Source organism: Pinus tabuliformis, chromosome 4_2 (assembly GCF_031772625.1).
Source record: "Pinus tabuliformis cultivar Carrire ecotype Pingquan chromosome 4_2, CPIR1, whole genome shotgun sequence".
Taxonomy (NCBI): Eukaryota; Viridiplantae; Streptophyta; class Pinopsida; order Pinales; family Pinaceae; genus Pinus; species Pinus tabuliformis.
The window spans coordinates 64,085,617-64,106,472 of NC_142304.1; positions in this window are offsets into that span (position 1 = coordinate 64,085,617).

A 20,856-nucleotide genomic window follows, 5' to 3' on the forward strand; every position below is an offset into this window, starting at 1 on the left:
GAGTTAGGTAAAGTTCGTTTCTTTACTATGTACTTTTGTAACTTACAATTCGACGGTCATGATATGTTCTATACATGAAGTGATCCGACAATTAATTATCTCCTCGATATTACCTACACTTGATTCCTGGCTTAACACCCGATTGGTCCATGATCTCTATTTAAAGAGCATGTAGGGTCATTTGTAGGTTAACTGTTCAAGAGAGAAGCTTATGTAAATTTTCATTCTTTTATTAATAAATTTCCAAAGTGGTCGTGTTGGCTCAGGTCATGGATTGTTTCCCTCTTTCAGGGTTTTAACCACGTCAAGAATACTGGTGTATTGATCTGTGATCTGTTTGTGAGTGGTGTCCTTTGGTGTTCTGTCTAAGGAACTTACCCTGTAAATTTCTACATGGTATCAAAGCTATTTGAGGGCCACATCCATTAGTGATCCAAATCTGAAGCCGGTAGAACTGCATCCGACTGTCGTTTCCTAGATCTACTATTTCTGACTGCTTTCGGGCCAATGACACCACTCTATTGCGTTAGGAGCATCTGTTCCAGTGAGGAACCCCTTTCATTTGATGCGAAAAGGTTTCCGACATCCCTAGCTACGTCATTTTTAAGATCTAGAGGTATACAGTGTTTATTTGCAATTTTTAGTTATTTTCTCTCTATTTATTTCGGTTTATCTAGCTCTCTGTTTTTTATTATCGAATCTATACCTTTCATTTTTGCGTATGCTCTTTGCCTTGCAACTCTATGTGATCTGAGCAAATCAGAAACAGAAAGGAAGGATTTTTCTCATGCATATGCTCTTTTCCGCCACGCCCTAGTGTGATCTCGAAAAATCAGAAACATTGAGGAAAATATTTAGTTTCTGGCTAAAGCTAACTCCAAGCCGTAAGGTTTGTTTTTTTTTGTATGGCTGTGTTGGGTTTTGTGTTTTTTGTTTTGTAGGAAAAAAGAGCTTTCTCAAGTAAGCACGCACCCTTTACTAACCTTTTAAATTAAATCACTTGGTCCAAAGTTACTTGATGAGAATAGAGGTCTTGGGTTCAAGTATTTCTTTTTGTTGAGTTACTTTTTCGAAAAGCACATGTTGCTTATGTTTTAAAGTTAATTTATGTAGAAGTGTTCTCACCCATTATAAAAAGTGAGTCACTTATAATTGTAAAGTCTTTTTATCTTTTATTTAAGTTACAATTTAGTGGATAGCTCATAATGTACCATTGTAAAAGTGACATTCACTTATTTATAGAAGTGAGTCACATATTTCTTTTTAAAAATGAGCTAATTATTTATGTTTGGAAAGGGGGGGATTTTTTTTAAATATAACATTATCATTCATTTCCGCACATTCATGCTCTTCATTGGCATCTTCAACAACTTTTCTTCAAAAAGCCATAACTTCTTCATCTGGAAGTCGTTTTCAGAGCCATTTCTTTGAATCAGCCTAATTTTTCGAGATCTTTCCATTGGAACAATTAGTTTCAGCATCTTCAACTTTAGTTTCTGTTAAAATGGAAAGTTAATGCCAAGTTATTCTTGAGAGCACTAACTACTTCCAATGGTGGTCCTACATTGTGGATTTACTTAGAAGTAAAGGTCTTTACAGAATAGACTCAGGCCAAGAAACCATACCTCAAGATGAAGATGAGGCAGCCAAATGGGAAAAGAGGCACGATCAAGCACGTGGATTGATAGGGATGTCTATTTCTCCAGACCTTAGATTCCATATCGCAGAACTTGATACTCCTAATGAAGCAATGAAACAACTCACTAAAGTTTTTGGAATTAAAAATGAAATTAGAGTCCATCAACTCGAAAATGAGTTGCTTACATTGGACCCCAATAATTTTTCTTCCATTGAAGATTTTTTGTCCAAGTTCAAGGCCCTTAGAATTCTCTTGGAAGGTGTTAAGGTTAAGAAAGAAGATGGTAGCCTTATCTATTCTATTCTTACCAAGTTGGGACCAACTTTCTCTGTGTTTGCTTCCACCTTCCATTCTACAAGGTTATTGTGGCCACAGCCACCACCGTATTAAAACATGATCTGGTAGCAAATTTGAATGGGTCCCCTAGAAGTTTGATCCTTCAATTCTCCGAATGATCTGTTTTATCGTAGGGATTGTAACTCTTTTCCAAGTCAAATTTGCAATTCTTAATGGTCAAGGCCCCCATTTAATAAATCTCTACTGCATGTTTCATCCACAACCTAGTCTAGCCCTTCATTCATATCCTTCAGCGGGACTCTTTCAAATCCTCATAAATGTTCATGGTGCCCTATGCCCACACATATAATCACCCCTATCGTTACCCCTCAAAACCTCCCATCGCATCTTCATTTCCATTATAACCCTTTTCTCTTCACAAAGCATCTTTAACTTACCCTTTCCATGCTTTTTTAGTCCTTATACATTTCTCAATGCTCGCCTCTATCACTATCGCAATTTCTCCATTTTCGTGGTTATATTGCGCCTTCCTCTTTCGCATCCGCTAAGAAAGAACCTTCCGAACATCAAATAAAATTAATCACATCCATATATATATCGGGTCCACCTCCACAATCACAAATCGCAATTGGCGGAACCTGAGGTGCATACACAAGGCGCTTCCCAATATGGTGGACCCGCTGATTTTATTAAGTGTGTCATATACATTTTCGGGTCCGCATCCCAATCGCAAGTCATAATCAGTGGAGCCAGGCTTTATATATAAAACATGATGCAATATGGTAGACCTGCCGACATTATTAACCGTGGCACATATATATTTCGAGTCTTCCCCCCCAATCTCTTATTGCAATTGGTAGAGTTCAGCGTTTAAACATAAAGCGTGATGTGATTAAGAGGACCCGACGATAATTATACACCCGGATATATATTTTTTGAAGTTCGGCCTTATGGGTTGGATGCGGGTTTTCTTGTGTATTTCGATAAAATGGTGGGGTCGGGGTTTTCAAACAGAAGTATTATATTACAAACCTGCCGGGACTATTAACTGTATCATAATATGACTTTGGGTCTGCCTCCACCATCGCAATATCGGAGTTTGGTAGTTTAATAAGCCCGGGTCCTCTCCATTGAAACGATGCGATGTGATAGTGTTTTGTGGACCCGATAGGATATAAGGATCCTGTCTATAATATTTCAATTCCGGATTTCGGATCCGGTTCTGTGTTATGCGACGATTTTCAATGTAAATCAGATTTACCCTGACAGGACTTATTCAATGCATGAATTAAAAAACCAAGGGGTGATTCCTTCACGCTTGTTCCTTTTGATGTTATAAACATTTTAATGAAGGCAATATTCATGTTTTTAATACATTTTATCATGTTTTCATAAGCATAGCTGATGTTGGTTATCTCTGTAGTCGAGGAGTAAAAGACGCATGAGTAGATACGGTGAGTTCATGTATGCGGATGCGTTCCGTTTAAAGATCCAGCCTTAGGCGTTCTCGGTCGGGTTTCCATGTGTTGCATGTGTATTCTAAAAGTTAAATTGTCCCAGGTTTCATCATGAAGAGATGACACACAGCCATCCTCTTCTAATCAACATCTATTCATTTCCCCAGGAAATGAAGCGCTCCAACAGATATGCCTTCTACGTGTCAGCGGTTACATCAACTATTCTATGTCAGTATATTCTAATTGTATATTGAAAAGAACGGGGGGGAGGCAAAAAGAGATGGAGAAGACTGAGAGTCATTTCCAGCTACATAAGTATTACCTCTAGATAGGAGAGGAGGGCTTCTTTTTTTGGGCAAAACAGCTTTTGATTTATTGTGAATAAAGAAGACTGTTTGGGTCAAGAAGGAGCCTTTTGTTTCAGATTTGTTTTCCTCTGCTTTCATGGTTTTTGGAATCAAGATGTTGTTGCTGGTATAAATATAAATGTGATTTGTTTTGTGCATATTTATAACATACATTTCATGATTAGTCTTGGTTATTCGAATATAATTCAATAGCATGGTTAACTCATGAAAGGTTGTTGATTCAAAACTTTGTTAAACATCAGTTGCAAGCATTATTTGTATGGAAAGGAATTTGTATTCCTGTATAAGTAATTAGATTGCAATTAGGATTTAATACAGCCTTGTTCTTATTTGAACCCATAATTGATTCATTTGGACTTGGAATCTATATATGATGTTTAACCTCTTTTTGTTATGCTCCTGCAGGATAGATTAGAATAGCTAGGATTAGCATAAGTAGTTAAAATTAGTGTAAATAGGATTTGATACTTATAGGTTAGCTATTTCTCATTGTTTATTTAATTGAAGTATTCTTTCAGGAAGCAATCTTTCAACACATATAATAGTTTACGGGGTCCTTTAAAACCTGCCGCAACTAGCCATTCCAAATGAAAGTAGATCTAATTTGGGTCTGCAATCAGGCTAGTTCCCCTTGTTGGTATAGCGAAAATTCGCCATGTCAACAAATTGGTGCTAGAAGGAGGGCTTGAACTGCCATCCACAGATTTTTATGATTTCATCTATAAATTTCGTGCATGGACTCGAAAAGATTAATGCATGGATCGTGAAGGTCGAAAAGACCCTTCCTCCCATGTGGAAAAGCCTCATTTCGAAGACGAGACACTGTGGGAGTATCCTATCACTTAGGAACAACCACTCAGAATACGTACTCGGGCTTACGCTCATTCCCTCTCTCAGCTCCCCATATTTCACTCTTTACCTCCAACAACTAAAAGAAAGCCAAGGATATGTTCCATAAACGAAGAGGCATCTGCAGCCATGTCTCTTGAAGATATTCTGCTAGAGTCCTTGCAAAGTATCGACACTCCCTGGGAAGAAATTCCTGAAGATCCACTCTCTGAAGGTAATCCCTAGCCCAATTTGGGAATCTTAATAAAGAAAGCCTCGAATAAACCTTCAACCAAAACATCCCTATCCACAATATGGCTAACGTTCCTCTCCCAGGTGGGAACCGGCTTCAACAGGGTGGGAACCAAATCCCACCTCCTCCGGGAGCACTTCCTCCCTAGCTCGTTCAGGACGTTGTAGCGGTACCTAGGTAGTAGCATCCCTTACCCAAGAATGTAGAAAGAGTACTGCATAAATTTGACCCTGAGTTGGGAGACACCGTTGATAACCATATTCAGTCTTTCTTCCTGGCCGTGTGCATGTTGGGGGTAGCCGATGAAGATATAGGATGTCGCCTATTCCATTTTACTCTGATTGGTGCGGCCTCCACATGGTACTTTAGCTTGAGAACAAGATCGATCATCTCGTGGGCTGCCTTTCAATAGGCCTTTTTAGACAAGTATGGTGATGAAAAAACACTTGCGGCCTTAGTTTTAGAGCTATCCCATTTGAAAATGGAAATCAAAGAAAAGGTCAAGGATTTTAACATCCGGTTCAACACCTTGTTTAATAGAATCATGGCTAACACTAGACCTGCTGAGGAGGTGCTCATGGAATTCTTCATCACTAGTCTCCCTATCCCTACCGCGATGTGGGTCAAAAGGAGTAATGCAAAAACCTTACAAGGTGCTATCGATGAAGCAATAAAAGTCGAGAATGAAATGATCAGTCTCATAGCATGTCATCATACAACCGAAGAAAAGAAAGCCTCTCAAGCATCCAGGAAGAATAATGGGAGTGATAACAAAGGGGCTGAAATCAAAGAAAAGGATACCACAGATGTGGAAGGTTTGCATCGGATCATTAAGAAGTTGAAAAACATAGTCATCGATATGAAAATAAATTTTGGAGAGAGTACAAGTGGGAATGGAGGAGATTATAACAACAGAAAATCTTACAAATCTTTCTATCATAAGAAGATAGAAGGTGGTCAGGGTCAACTTGCACTGCCTGCTCCACCCAATGAAGGGAATTTAAATACAAAAGAGATGGATCTTATCGGATCACTTCTTAACCAAGAAGAACCTATAATGGAGCTAGAGCGAGAACAAGAAAATGAGGAAGAATACCAAGTCGAAGAGCCCTTGGACGAAGAATCTCAAATCAATGCACTGTGGGATTTCTATATAAATGAGAATGATGACGATGAAGGAGATAGTACGATATAAATCCACACTAATGAAATCCACACACGAAGTAAGGGACCACTTGCAGGTGTGATGAAGCCTGTAGACTAGACAAAGAAACATGTTTTCCCTTTGAAGCAATCCACTCCAAAAGTTTGTATTGAGAAGGGTAGACCCAGTGGTGAGTCCAAGAATACTCCAGTTGTGAACTGTCCACAAAAAGATAATACATATCTGACTGCAATGAAGACGACTAAAAATGGTAAAATCCCACCTAAGAATGGTAAAACTGGTATGTTTACTCTACCTTACCCTGTTTATAACATTGATTACAACATTGTGGATTATCTTAAGAAGTTTCAGGCTAATATCACATATTTTGATTTGTTAAAGTTAACGCAGCAGAGAGATCTGCTCTTGAAAGCTATGAATGAATAGAATTGCAAACCTCCCACCCTTCGGAGAAGCCAAACCAAGAAGTCGGTATCCAAACCTATTAGTAGCTCCAGTACAACCAAAACACCATCAGATATGTAAGCCACTTTTTCAAAAATGAATTGAGGCCCCCAAGATGTTAGTGCAACCATGATAGGAAGGAAATCAAAATCCATGACTCCACCTTTCTTTATCACATTTGAAATCTTCAACATGAATGTACACAATTTCTTGGTAGATTTCGGTGCTTCATCCACTGTTATGCCTTATGCAATTGCTAAAAGACTCCATGCGATACCTGAGAAAATTGGAACTCAAATTACGCAATTGGACAGAACAAATGTGAAGGTAATTGGGGAATTAAAAGATGTGTTGGTTCAGATGGCTACCAAACCACAATACACACAAGTCATTGACATAGTGGTAGTAGACATACCCGAGGATTATGGAATGCTGCTTTGTAGGGACTAGTTAGAAAAACTGAATAGATATTTCTCAACTGATTGGTCCCATCTCTTTCTGCCTCAGAAGGAGAAGGGTGATATGCTGAGAATTGATCAAGAAAGATACATGAAGTATGTGGTGACAGAAATAAATGGCCCCAATGAACCTGTAATGTTTACCAACTCTATCCTTGGGAATCATAGTTTCAATGTTTGTGCCACGGAAGCATGTTTTTGAGAATTCCATGCAGAGAGTTGAAGAAACTGTGATAAACACATGGTTGGAAGCTCTTCCCCATAGTCCAACTAATGAACCATCCTGTAATATAGTAGATGATAGAACTAATTGCGTAGGAAGTAGGTCATTTAATGTAACATTAGACTCTATAATTTGGACACTCTACTTTGATGGCTCTAATTGCCTTGAAGGTGCAGGCGTTGGGGGCATTCTCATTGACCCGCAAGGGAACTAACATCTGATGGCTAGCTGGTTGGAGTTCGCGTGCACCAACAACACGATATGATACAAAGGCTTGTTTCAAGGCTTGAAAAAAGCCATTGATATGGAGGTGAAAAGTCTTAAAGTTGTTGGTGACACACAGATAATTGTAGACCAGGTAAGGAAAAGGATACATTGCAATTCGCCATACCTGGTAAGGTACCAACATGAGGTATGCAGCTTAATTGACAGTTTTGACTCTTTCAATATCACATACATACCTCAAGGGAAAAACCAAGATGTCGATCTGATGGCCGGTATGGTTGCAAAACTTTTGCCTAATCTTAGATTAAACAAGAATAAATATTATGTTGAATTGATTTTCAGACCATCCGTTCCTAATAACATCTCGAATTGGTATGTTTTTAAAGGTGATGAACAAATCCTGGAGTTCTTGCATTACAGAAAGACATTCAAAAATGCACTCATTGATGAAAAGGAGCATGACAAGCTTATGAACGGGAGTGAAGATGAGGAAAATGATCAGCCCAATATAATCCCCAAGTCAATTGTCAAGTCAAAACACTTTTATGACCTGCATGATAAATTTAAGAAGACAAAAGGTAAGCACACGAAATTCCAACACTTATGGCTGGGCCCGTTCCAAATTGAGGAGAAAATTGGTCAGGGGACTTACAGATTGAAACTTTACAGGGAGAAACTGAAAAACTCCTTGTTAATGGCCAACATCTTAAGAGATACTTCCAGAAACCACCACATGGTGGTTACCACCTGAGTAGGTTAGGATTTATTTTTATTTTTTATGTTAGCTTAGTTATATTTCCAAATTTATGTTCTTGTTATTTCCGCAGAGTTTATTTTCCCTCTGTGTTTCAGCCCTTTTCAGCCAGTGGATCTAGGTCCTCCACTCTCATTTTCACTTTTATAAACTCTCTTCAGATTTCCCTCATTCATCACCTTCATCTTTTGCCTCCCTCATTAACCTGTTGATGAGTCTACCGATCTTAGATTCACCGTTGCCTTGCAAATCAAACAAACTTTCAATGAGCCTACGAAAACTTGAAAATCAGTTGTGAAATTCAAATCAAAGCCACTCATTAGCATTTTTTGGGAACTAGATAACATCCGTTGATAACCTCAATACCTAGAGCATGTAGGGGAATCTTATAAAACAAAAAATGTGTAACCATAGCGGGACTGGCATGGTGGAATGCTGCATTTAAAAAAAAATATCCTAGTCAAACGTAGACTATACTTGCCTGTAAGGTTTGCAGTTATTCTCCATTGATCCCATCCACCACACTAAGTTTTCAAATACCTGTCATCTACAAGTAAACCTCCTTTCATGGGCTAAGCTCACTTTCATATGCCCTGTGGCAAATCCAATTGTGCTTTAGTCGTTGTGCCTGAAACTAGAAGGACATAAGTAAAAGAAAATGAAATGTTGAGTCCTTATGCCAATCTAGAAGGACAGGTTGTTTGGGAAGCCAGTTAGAGTAGGGACTGTTGTTGGGTTCAGAGTATCAGTTGACACAGCAAGCCCAACCTTGCTTAAGCAGTTTAAAAATATGGCGTGATCCATGACTGTGCCCCATTCAATAATATGAAAATATAGCACTGAAATTCTTACATAAAGTGCAGATAGACATATCTACATTAAGTTTGATGTGCGATAAAGAGCCGAGGTACACACCTAAACAGGTATTGACAAACCAATGATGGCCCCAAAAGGATTTTTGAAAGTAGAAAACAGGTAAAGGAAGGCCAATAAATCCCATAATACTACCATTGGAGAATGCCTGTCAAAGCCCTATTAATAAGTTGAAGCTATTTGTCTTTATCTCACCTGAAGCAATTAATGTTGAAGTGGAACCTATGCCTATCCATCTATACAGTTTGCATTTCAAGTTTATCTTAACACCCTAATGTTCTATTGATCGAAGGTTTATTTGGAAACAGAGATAACTGGTTCACCCAATGATTCGCCATTTGTTGTGGCCACAACCACAACCCTATTAAAACATGCTCTGGTAGCAAATTTGAATCAGTCCCCTAGAAGTTTGATGCTTCAATTCTTCGAATGATCTATTTTATCACAGGGATTGTAACTCTTTGCTGAGTCAAATCTACAATTCTTAATGTTCAAGACCCCCCTTTAATAAATCTCTGCTACATGATTCGTCCACAACCTAGTCTAGCCCTTCATTCATATCCTTCATCGGGATTCTTTCAAATCCTCATAAACGTTCATGGTGCCCTATGCCCATACATATAATCACCCCTCTCGTTACTCCTAAAAGCCTCCCATCGCATCTTTATTCCCATTATAACACTTTTCACTTTGCAAAGCATCCTTAACTTACCCTTTCCACGCTTTTTCAGTCCTTATACATTTCTCAATGCCCGCCTCTATCGCTCTTCCAATTGCTCCATTTTTGCATTATACTGTGCCTTCCTCTTTCGCATCCGCTAAGCGAGAACCTTCCAGACTTCAAATACAATTAATCACATCCATATATATATCGGGTCTGCCTCCCCAATCGCAAATCGAATTGGAAAAACTTGAGGTCCATACACAAGGCGCTCCCCGATATGGCGGACCCACCGATTTTATTAATCGCGTCATATACATTGTCGGGTCCACAACCCAATCGCAAGTCGCAATTGGCAGAGCTAGGGCTTATATATAAAATGTGATGTGATATGGCAGACCCGCAGACATTATTAATCATGGCACATATATATTTTGATTCTGCCCCCCCAATCGCTTATCGCAATCAGTAGAGTTCATCATTTAAACATAAGGCGCGATGCGATTGAGTAGACCTAATGACAGTTATATGCCCGGATATATATTTTTTGAAGTCTAGCCTTATGGGTCGGCTGCGGGTTTTCCCAGGTATTCCAATAAAATGTTGGGGTCGGGGTTTTCAAAGGGAAGTCTTATATTGCAGACCCGTCAAGACTATTAACCGCAACATAATATGATTTCGGGTTCGCCTCTGCCATCACAATATTAGAGTTCTACAGTCCAATAAGCTCGGGTCCTCTCCACTGAAACAATGTGATGTGATAGTGTTCGTAGACCCAATAGGATATAGGGTTCCCGTCTATAATATTTCAATTCTGGATTTTGGATCCGATTCTATGTTATGTGATGGTTTTCAATGTAAATCGGATTTACGCTAGCAGGACTTATTCAATGCATGAATTAAAAAACTAGGGGGTGATTCTTTCATGCTTGTTCCTTTTGATGTTATAAACATTTTAATGAAGGCAAGATTTTTGTTTTTAAGAATTTTTATCATGTTTTCATAAGCATAGCTGATGTTGGTTATCTCTGTAGGCGAGGAGTAAAAGACGCATGAGCAAATACAGAGAGTTCATGTATGTGAATGTGTTCCATTTAAAGATCTAGCCTTAGGCGTTCTTAGTCAGGTTTCCACACGTCGCGTGTGTATTCCGAAAGTGAAATTGTCCCAGGTTTCATCATGAAGAGATGACACACAACCGTCCTCTCCTAATCAACATCTATTCATTTCCTCAGGAAATTAAGCGATCCAACTGATATGCCTTCTATGTTTCAACAGTTACATCGACAGTTCTATGTCAGTATATTCTGATTTGTATATTGAAAAGAACAGGGGGGAGGTGAAAAGAGATGGGGAAGACTGAGAGTCATTTACAGCTACATATGTATTACCTCCAGATAGGAGAGGAGGGATTTTTTTTGGGCAGAACAACTTTTGATTTACTGTGAATAAAGAAGACCGTTTGGGTCAAGAAGGATCCTTTTGTTTCAGATTTATTTTCCTCTGCTTTCATGGTTTTTGGAATCAAGATGTTGTTGTTGGCATAAATATAAATGTGATTTGTTTTGTGGATATTGATAACATACAGTTCATGATTAGTCTTGGTTATTCGAATATAATTCAATAGCATGGTTAACTCATGAAAGGTTGCTGATTCAAAACTTTGTTAAACATTAGTTGCAAGTGTTATTTATATAGAAACGAATGTGTATTATTGTATAAGTAATTGGATTGCAATTAGGATTTAATACAACCTTTTTCTTATGCGAACCAGTAATTGATTCATTTGGACTTGGAATCTATATATGATGTTTAACATCTTTTTGTTATGCTCCTGTAGGATAGATTAGAATAGATAGGATTAGCATAGGTAGTTAAAATTAGTGTAAATACGATTTGATACTTATAGGTTAGCTATTTCTCTTTGTTGATTTAATTGAAGTCTTCTTTCAGGAAGCAATCTTTCAACACATATAACAGTTTACGGGGTCGTTTAAAACCTGTCAGAACTAGGCATTCCAAATGAAAGTAGATGTAATTGGGGTCTGCAATCGGGCTAGTTCCCCTTGTTGGTATAGTGAAAATTCACCATGTCAACAAAGAGAAGCCTTCATCTCTGAAGGAAAAGACTAAAAGTCCCCTTCCTTTGATGCCTTTTGTGATTCTTTAATAAGAGAACAAGAAAAACTCTTACATCTTGGTCTTCTTAATCTTGTAAACTGTTCTAAGAAAGCCTTTGCCGCTCAGTAGCAACCAAATTCAAAGAATCCTAAGAAGCTGTATCCTAAAAAGAATGGTCCTAAACCAAACCAGGGTCTTAAGTAATTTCAGTCTCAAAATGAAAAATCATTTCAACAAAATGATAAGGCAAATAAAAAAAATGGAAGAACACTGATAGACATTTCCACTTTTGTAATCAAGATGGTCACTTAGAATCCAAATGCTTTAAGAAGATGGAAGTCTTGGAAGCAACAATGAAGAAGCATAACATCCATTTGGATCACTCTTCAACTTCAACTTCATATTTAGGAATAATGCTTTCTCCATGTGGTTGTCAAGCTTCTCGGTCTGGCTATGCATTAAATGTATCTTCTTCTTCTCATTCTCATGAGTGGATCATTGATTCTTGGAGCTTCTTATCACATGGCCAAAAAAAAAGGCATGTTTTCTTCTTTAAATGATTGTAACACCAAAAATATATATGTTGGTGATGATAGATATCTTAGTGTTGTAGGAACTAGAATTTTTCATATAGACAATGGTCAATTTAATGATGTATTATGTGTTCCAACCTTATCCTATAACCTTCTATCTGTATATCAGATAACTCATTCAGGTGAAGGTAAAATCATTGAATTTTCACCTCATGATTTTTTAATTAAGGACCTAAGAGATCCTAGACAGATTTTAGCTACTGGCATTGCTAATTGTTAGTGCCTAGATCTACCTTAGGCTGGAGGAAGGCAGGTCTAGGATAACATCAAACCACGCTTAACCTGGTAGCTAGCCCTACCAGGTCGGGAGAGGGCTCTTTCCTTGTCAATCTCAATTAGGATATTGGAAATTAGGGCTTGAGATGACTAAATTTAATGTAGATTTTAGGCTAGGTATAGTAGCTCAAAGGATTTGATTGGATTTGTTTTGGGTTGAAACAACAAGAGAAAGGATGATTTGGATTATGGCATCAATGTCAGTTTCTGCAGGCAAACCTGGGGCAAATTAAGTGCCATGTTCATCCAAGTGAAGATTGTAAATGTGAGAAGTATAAGGGAGAAAGCTCGCTGCCCTATAGGCATCAAACAAAGGATGGATCTGCAGTAACAACATTAGATGAAAGGGAATAATGAGGTTGCTCAACAGAGCATCTAACAATGGATGAATTCTGCTAAAACTACCATTACAACTAACGACAAAATCATCATGAAAGGAGCATCATTATGGATGAATTCCTAACATATCACTTAGATAATGCTGAAACAAAGGAGAAAAACATAATGTATAAATGAATTATAGGAGAAAAAACATATTGAACATTTAAGCACCGTGATGAATCCCAGGCCTAAAGGGCAAAAACTGCTTTATTATGATATTCAATAAAACTTTACACAGTCCAAATGCTTCTTTGCTACAAAAATCCAATCTCTACACTATGAAATTCATAAAATATATACATTTTCTCATGCTTGTACTAAGGGAATTGAACTCAACCATTTTCTTCAAAATAGAAGCTGTTACATTAAACATGGACCGTATTTCTGAAAATAGGTGTTGAAGATGAACTCGTATCTCCTAAACCATAGCACCTGTTACAAAAATGAAAGATTATTTTGTAGATAAGGTCATGTTGGAGAAAAACCTCCCTCAAATTTTGGAAATTCGTTTCCAATTGCTCATAATATGTGCCACAAAATCATCTCTAAAACAAAAAATCGTTAAAAATTTAAATCTGTAAAATGAGCTGTAAAGATCTAGTCAAATATCCCAATTCATGACACCTGTGAATAAAATGAATTTTTTTTTTGTTATATGGCTTGCTTTTAGCAAAACAATCCTTGGGTTTTGCAAAAATTACTTTCCATCTATTGTAAAATGGCACCGCACTAAGATGACTAAAACAGTAAAATAAATGAAAAATTTGCTTTGTTTTAATGCAGGCTCCAAATATCATTACATATCTCCCACATAGTAGCACCTGTGCATAAACTGAAGGAGGTTTTTTTTATTTGGTATGTGATTGAAAAAAACCTCTTTCACTTTTTTAAAATTCCTGTCCAAACTGATTTTGTAATAAACTTGTCCCTGTGTGTAGCAACTGACCTCAAAACATGCATAACCAAGAATCAGTCATTCATTTTGATCATATCTTATGATCCAAAAACCGGTTACAGGAGTGTGATATACCATTGGAAATATTTTTCCAAGATTCTTCTGATGGACACATTTGTGACATGTTTTGTACTGAATATCATGTGCAAAAGATCTAACCAAACCAAACCTAGTAAGAGCTCATGTTGATCCCTAGTGACAGGCTATGAAGACTGGCACTAACACGGATGATTCTACAAGGTTGTGTAAGTTTATCAACTTTGGGTCATCAAATATTCCCTTGGTATTTTTTTCTCATAACGATGAAGTTAGCAAACTTTGGCATGAGTGATTTAGTCACTTAAACTATCGCTCCCTTCAGAATCTATGTAAAGAAAATATGGTGACAGGTCTTCCGATGGTATCTTGTAGAGATGGTGTTTGTTTCAGATGTGTATTCGAAAAACATCATTGAGATAGTTTTGAAAAACGTGCCTCTTGGCATGCCTCAGCCCCTTTATAGCTTCTGTATAGTGATTTATGTGGTCCACTTCCAGTTGTTTCATTCCCTGGCTACAAGTATTTCTTAACTTGCATTGATGATTTCTCCAGATGCACTTCGGTATACTTCTTAAAACTCAGGAGTAAAGTATTTAACATGTTCTTGGCCTTTAAGGCCTTTGTTGAAAAAAAACCTGGACATCAAATTCTGAAGCTAAGATCTGATAATGGTGGAGAATTTGTTAACAACAAATTCATCAACTTTTGCACTGAGAATGGAATTCAAATGCAACATAATGTTCCATATACTTCACAACAAAATGGTGTAGCTGAAAGGAAGAATCACACCTTAAAGGAAATGGCCAATTGTATGCTTCAATATAAAGGACTTTGTCTTAGTTTTTGGGCAGAAGCAATTAATTGTGCAAATTACATAGTAAACTACACTCGTACTAAGGTTTTAAAGAACATCACTCTAGAAGCATGGAGCTCAATTAAAATAGATGTAAGTCACTTTAATGTTTTTGGAAGTGAGGCATGGGCCCATATTCCAGATGAGAAACATAAATCTTTAGAACCTAAGAGTGAAAAATGTATTTTTTTTGGATATTCTGAAGATTTCAAAGGATATATACTTATTCCACTTAAGTCCAAAAATTTTATCATTAGAAGAGATGTAAAGTTTGTTGAAAATATATCGGCCTGTAGGCCTAGTGCGACGAATGTGCCACCTCTCCCTATCCCTTCTACTTCTAAAAAATATTTCTTCTTCAGATGATGACAATGAGGATGAAAAATCTCCCCCACCTTCTCAAGGTCCTCCTTCAGCTCCTCAGCTTCCAAAATGGGTCCGTGCTACTCGAGATGCAACAGGTGCTCTTGTCGGTGATCCTACAAATCAACGTCGTACACGTTCTCAGTTTGATAGAGCCTCTTCTTTACTGGTTTAATCTTCAACGAATTATGATCCGGACACCTTTGCAGAAGCTTCAGGCCATCTAGATTGGGAAGCAACTATGAATGAAGAATATCGTTCATTATTGGCAAATGATATATTTGATATTGTTCCTCTTTCGAAGGGATGAAAACTTGTTAGATGAAAATGGGTTTATAGAACCAAGTATGGACCAAATGGAAAAGTTGATAAACATAAAGCTCATCTTGTTACTAAAGGTTTTTCAAAAGTTGAAGGCAGTGAATATACTAAAACCTTCTCCCCTGTTGCCAAAATCAACTCTATCCACCTTGTTCTTTCCCTTGCTTCCTCTTTCAAATGGGAATTCCATCAGATGGATGTTAAATCTGCCTTCTTTCATGGAGACTTGCATGAATAAATCTATATGGAACAATCTACTGGATTTATACAAACATACTCCAACCTTGTATGTTGGCGTAAGAAATCCCTTTATGGTCTCAAGCAAGCCCCTCAAGCTTGGTATGCCAAAATGGATAGCTTTCTTTTAGAAACTAGTTTTTCTAGGTGTCATTCTGACAATACTGTCTACACCAAGAAAGTGGGAAAGTCTCTTATCATTCTTGTTCTTTATGTTGATGATCTTATCCTTACTGGTAGTGATCCCAACCTTATAAACCATGTGATGTCTAGTGTTAAAAAGAAGTTTGAAATGACAGACTTAGGACACTTGCATTATTTTCTTAGTCTTTAAGTCTTTCAATCCAAGGAAGGTATTTCCCTTTCCTAGTCCAAGTATGCCTGTGATCTTCTACACCATTTTCACATGGAAGAATGTAAGCCAACCCCATCTCCCTTTTAGTCTGGAGCCAAAATTTTAGTCACTTGTACTTCCCCTAAAGTTGATGCTACCTTATACTGTCAACTTGTAGGAAAACTTTTGTATCTTACCCATACTTGTCCTAACCTTTCCTTTTTTGTTTGGCCTTATTGCTCGATTTATCCAAAACCCACATGAAAGTCATTGGAAAGCAGCTAAAAGAATACTTCGTTATGTTCGAGGTACAGTTCAGTTTGGGATTCATTACAGTGCAGAAACATATCCTCTATTAGTTGGTTTCACTGATTCTAATTGGGCTGGTGAGCCTAATGATCGAAAGTCTACTGCAGGTTATGTGTTCACTCTTGGTTCAGGACCTATTACATGGACTTGCAAGAAACAAAGTGCCATTTCTCTTTCTTTAGTAAAATCAAAGTATCATGGTGGCGTAGAAGCTAGTAGGGAGGCCCTATGGCTTAATCAGATCCTGTCAGAGTTTGGCTTTCAACAACAATATCCGACTACTCTTTGGTGTGATAATCCAAGTGCCATTCAACTATGCAAAGATCCAATCCAACAGTAGCGCAGAAGACACATTGAACTACATATGAACTTCATCAGAAATCTCATTCATGACCATGTTCTTGAAGTGCAATATTGTTCAACAGATGATCAAGTTGCATACATCTTTACAAAGGCTCTCACAGAGGCGAAGTTTAATAAACTTTGATTTATGGTCGGAGTTCAGGAAGTTGTCACTAAGGGGGGATAGGGTCTAGTGCCTCCTTCCTTCCCCTATTGTGTGATATTTGTACATCCTTCCGACACATAGGAAATAGTTAATTATAACTTGGTCTAGTGTAGAGTTAGGTAAAGTGTGTTTCTTTACTATGTACATTTGTAACTTACAATCCGATGGTCATGATATGTCCTAGACATGAAGTGATCTGATGGTTCATTCTATCCTCGATATTATCGACACTTGATCTGTGGCTTAACACCCAATTGGTCCATGATCTCTATTTAAAGACCATGGAGAGTCATTTATAGGTTAACCGTTTACGAGAGAAGCTTATGTAAATTCCATTCTTTTATTAATAAATTGCCTGAAGTGGCCGGGTTGGCTTAGGCCGTGGACTGTTTCCCTCTTTGAGGGTTTTAACCATGTCAAGAATACTGGTGTATTGATCTGTGATTTGTTTGTGAGCGTTGTCCTTTGGTGTTTAGTCTGAGGAACTTACCCTGTAAATTCCTACAATTGTTGGGCCCTCAAGTGAAACTACTTCCATACCACCTTGTTAGGAATGCATTGATGTTGATGAGATGAGCTCTCTTGCTCATCTCTTCTGATCCATGCATGTTCTTTCGATTCTTCCATCATTTAACCTTCTATCATCCATGAGTCCTTTTAGATGACTCTTCCAATGGTACTTCATCTCCCATGTATTACACCTTAGATGATATGTGCTCTCCCAGATGGAATTTCATGCCTTATCTAAATTTTAGTAGGTGTGCAATGATTTGAAGAATGGGTTTTATTATTTAGAAGTGGTGTGGTTGTTTCAAACCTTGTCATGAACATAATGAGATTTGGGTATGATCTAATAGCACATATTAACTATAATATTTTATTATCTTGTCTCATGTACCATGGGGGGGCATATTTTCCCTTAGACAAGTGTGCCTTGACTTATGCCTAATCATGCTACTTGTGATTTGTTGAATAGCATACTCCATATTCTAACCACAACTAATGTTTTCTATCATTTCGCTTTCATTACCATCGTCCTCATAAAAATATTGTCTGACTTATCAAATATTTATTCTCTAATCAATCAAATAGGAAGAAAAAATGCAAGCCAAAAAAGGAAAGAGGTGAATGGCATGTAATTTTAAAATGAAAAAAATAATGAAGTCACATCGTTAAAAAGCATCACCCCAAGGTACTATGCTAAAATTGCACATCTAAATTAGAAAAAGTCTAAGAAAAAACAAAAAAAATAATGGTAATAAAAGGGTGACGGGGTGGTAAACTTAAATTAAATCTCAATCTTAAAGGTTTATGAGTACAAAAAATGAAGATTTTAACTCAAAAGGCTAGTTGGACCAGTGAAAGGCTTTATAAATCATTAAAAATAAATTTAAGGGATAAAACATAAAGTTTTGCTTCCCCTTTTCCGTTAATTAATCAACGTTTTACTTACCTCTAACCATGTGACCTATGAAATACTTTATGTCCTAGGATTTTACACATGTAATATGTCCTGGGAAATCACATGCATGTAATGAGGGTGAAAGTATTTCACCATATTAAATTTAGACAATTAATAAAATTTACCTATGTTAATATGTTGTTAGAAGAGAATTAGTTAATGTGGATTTCCTTATGACTTCTTTCGATCTTGATGCATCATTATAGGTGGGAACCCTCACATTAGGATCTATGCACCATGTCTCAAGATTCATGACATTGCCTCAAAATTTGTGTATATGCATTGGGATCCATGTCATGTCGCATTAACATAGTGCCAAAGGTGTCCACATGAACATAGTATGCACTTGTAAGCATACATAACATGCTTCACCTCGTTGACCAGTATCTTACCACATTCATTCATAAAGGAGGTTTTAAAATTGTGAAAATTTATTATAGATATTATGGGAGGGGATGTGGGTTTGAGGGGTTTGTAGGTAATTTGGGGGGAGGGTGGTGTTTCAACAAAAATATTATGGGATAATTTCATAATATTTAATGAGATTAGATGTATTCTTCTATATCCCACGAATGCATGAGATATGGCACAAGTTGTCTATGTGGTGACCTTGTGAATATTCTCACATGTGTGGGTGGTTAGAGGTGGTTATGAGGTAATTTTATTGCATATTTTGAGGGTGTTCACCTCTACTGGAAATTATATTTTGACATAGTGCTCATAGTTCGACCATATCAATGCCATTAGATGCAGAAAAATTATGGTCTTTACAAGATGGACCATAATAGAAAATCAAGCAAAATTTGACCATGTTGTGATGCTATTAAAATTGTTACACAAAAATTATCACATCTTTCGACCAAAAATGTGGAATTAATTAAGCATTTTCTCATTATGAGGAGTGTGCCCCACTTTTAGGGGTTTGTTTTAACAACTTAAGAGATTTTCCATGGTTTTGACTTAGGAACATAGTTTTAGGCTCGTTGTTTTATTTTGGCACATGGCATAAGCTCATTCTTTTCAATACATGGTATTGAGGATTCCTCCATCTATATAAGGATGACACCTCCCTCCCATTTTTCATGGTTCAATTGAAATTGAAGACGTTTTTGCTCTCTTTTTGTTCTACTTTCTTCTCTTTTCTCTTCAATAAATTGTTTTAGGTTAGTAATAGAAGGTTTTAAGGCATACAAGAAGAAACATTGACGGAAGGGATATTGCAAATCCAACAATGCAAACAAGGTATGGTCAATCTCTATTTGTTTCATGATGATTTTTTGAAGATAGGTCATAGAAGTGAATTTGAATACCATTGGGTTTTAAATTGTTACATTGGATGCATTCTTTAATTAATAAATATTATAATACTTAGGCTAAATATAAAATTCATTTATCCTTCTATAGATTTTGTATAGCCCAATTTCCCTAACTTGATTCTTTCCAAGCATTCTCCGATTAGATATGTGGAGACTTCGAAAATTAAGGGAAAGGGAATCTACTTAAGAAATAAACTAATATTCTATGCCCAATGGTAACTATTGGTTTTCTAGGCTTCTTTCCTAAATATCCAAATCCAATTTCCTTTAATTTATTGTTTTAATTATAAATATAATGTTCTTTCAAGATTTAATTTATCAAGTTAGATTACTAGATCCAAGTTATAATTCCTAAATCTTATCTACTTTGGATATATCTCATGCTAACATTTGTTTCATGAAACTTTAGAGTTGGCATAAGTAATCTAGCTTAGTTAGCTGAAATTGTAGGGTTTAGATATTGATCATAGCTTGTTATATGGATGAATATAATTATCTAAGAATGAAATCTAAAGTGCACAATTTACAAACCTTTTGTTGAGTCAGGAAAATGACCATGTTTTCACATCCTTTTTAGCATCTTTCCGTAAACTTCCTCTTGACCTTTTATCCTTTTTTGGTTTTCTATAACCTTGTTTTGCTTCATTTTATTTTTACATGTGGGATTAAGCTCATTATTTTCGAATACATTTATTTTAGTATTTTAATTGAGTTTATGATGAATTATTAGAAAAATAGCATGTTTTCACTTATATTTGAAAGTTGGGTGAGTTTGGTGATGATTACACGTATATTTGGAGATTCTGACAATACACATTTTTACAATTAAGGTCCAAATTCAACAATTCAAGATTTTATGAGGATTTGGGAGGATCACTCAAGTAAAATTGATGGGGAAGAATGATGTAAGATTTTTTATCAAATACCTTGGAGATATACATAAGAAGACACTTATAATTATTTACAGATATTTACCTTTTAATTATTAGCAAATGGTTGTAACCACATAAGAGATATGTGAATCATACAACTTTATTATTGCTTATCTTAGTTTGAAACCAATGTTTTTGTATAAATAAGATTGCAATCTCCATTCCAAAGGAATGATTCTTGGAGCATATGTCCAACTTATGATGTAATAGA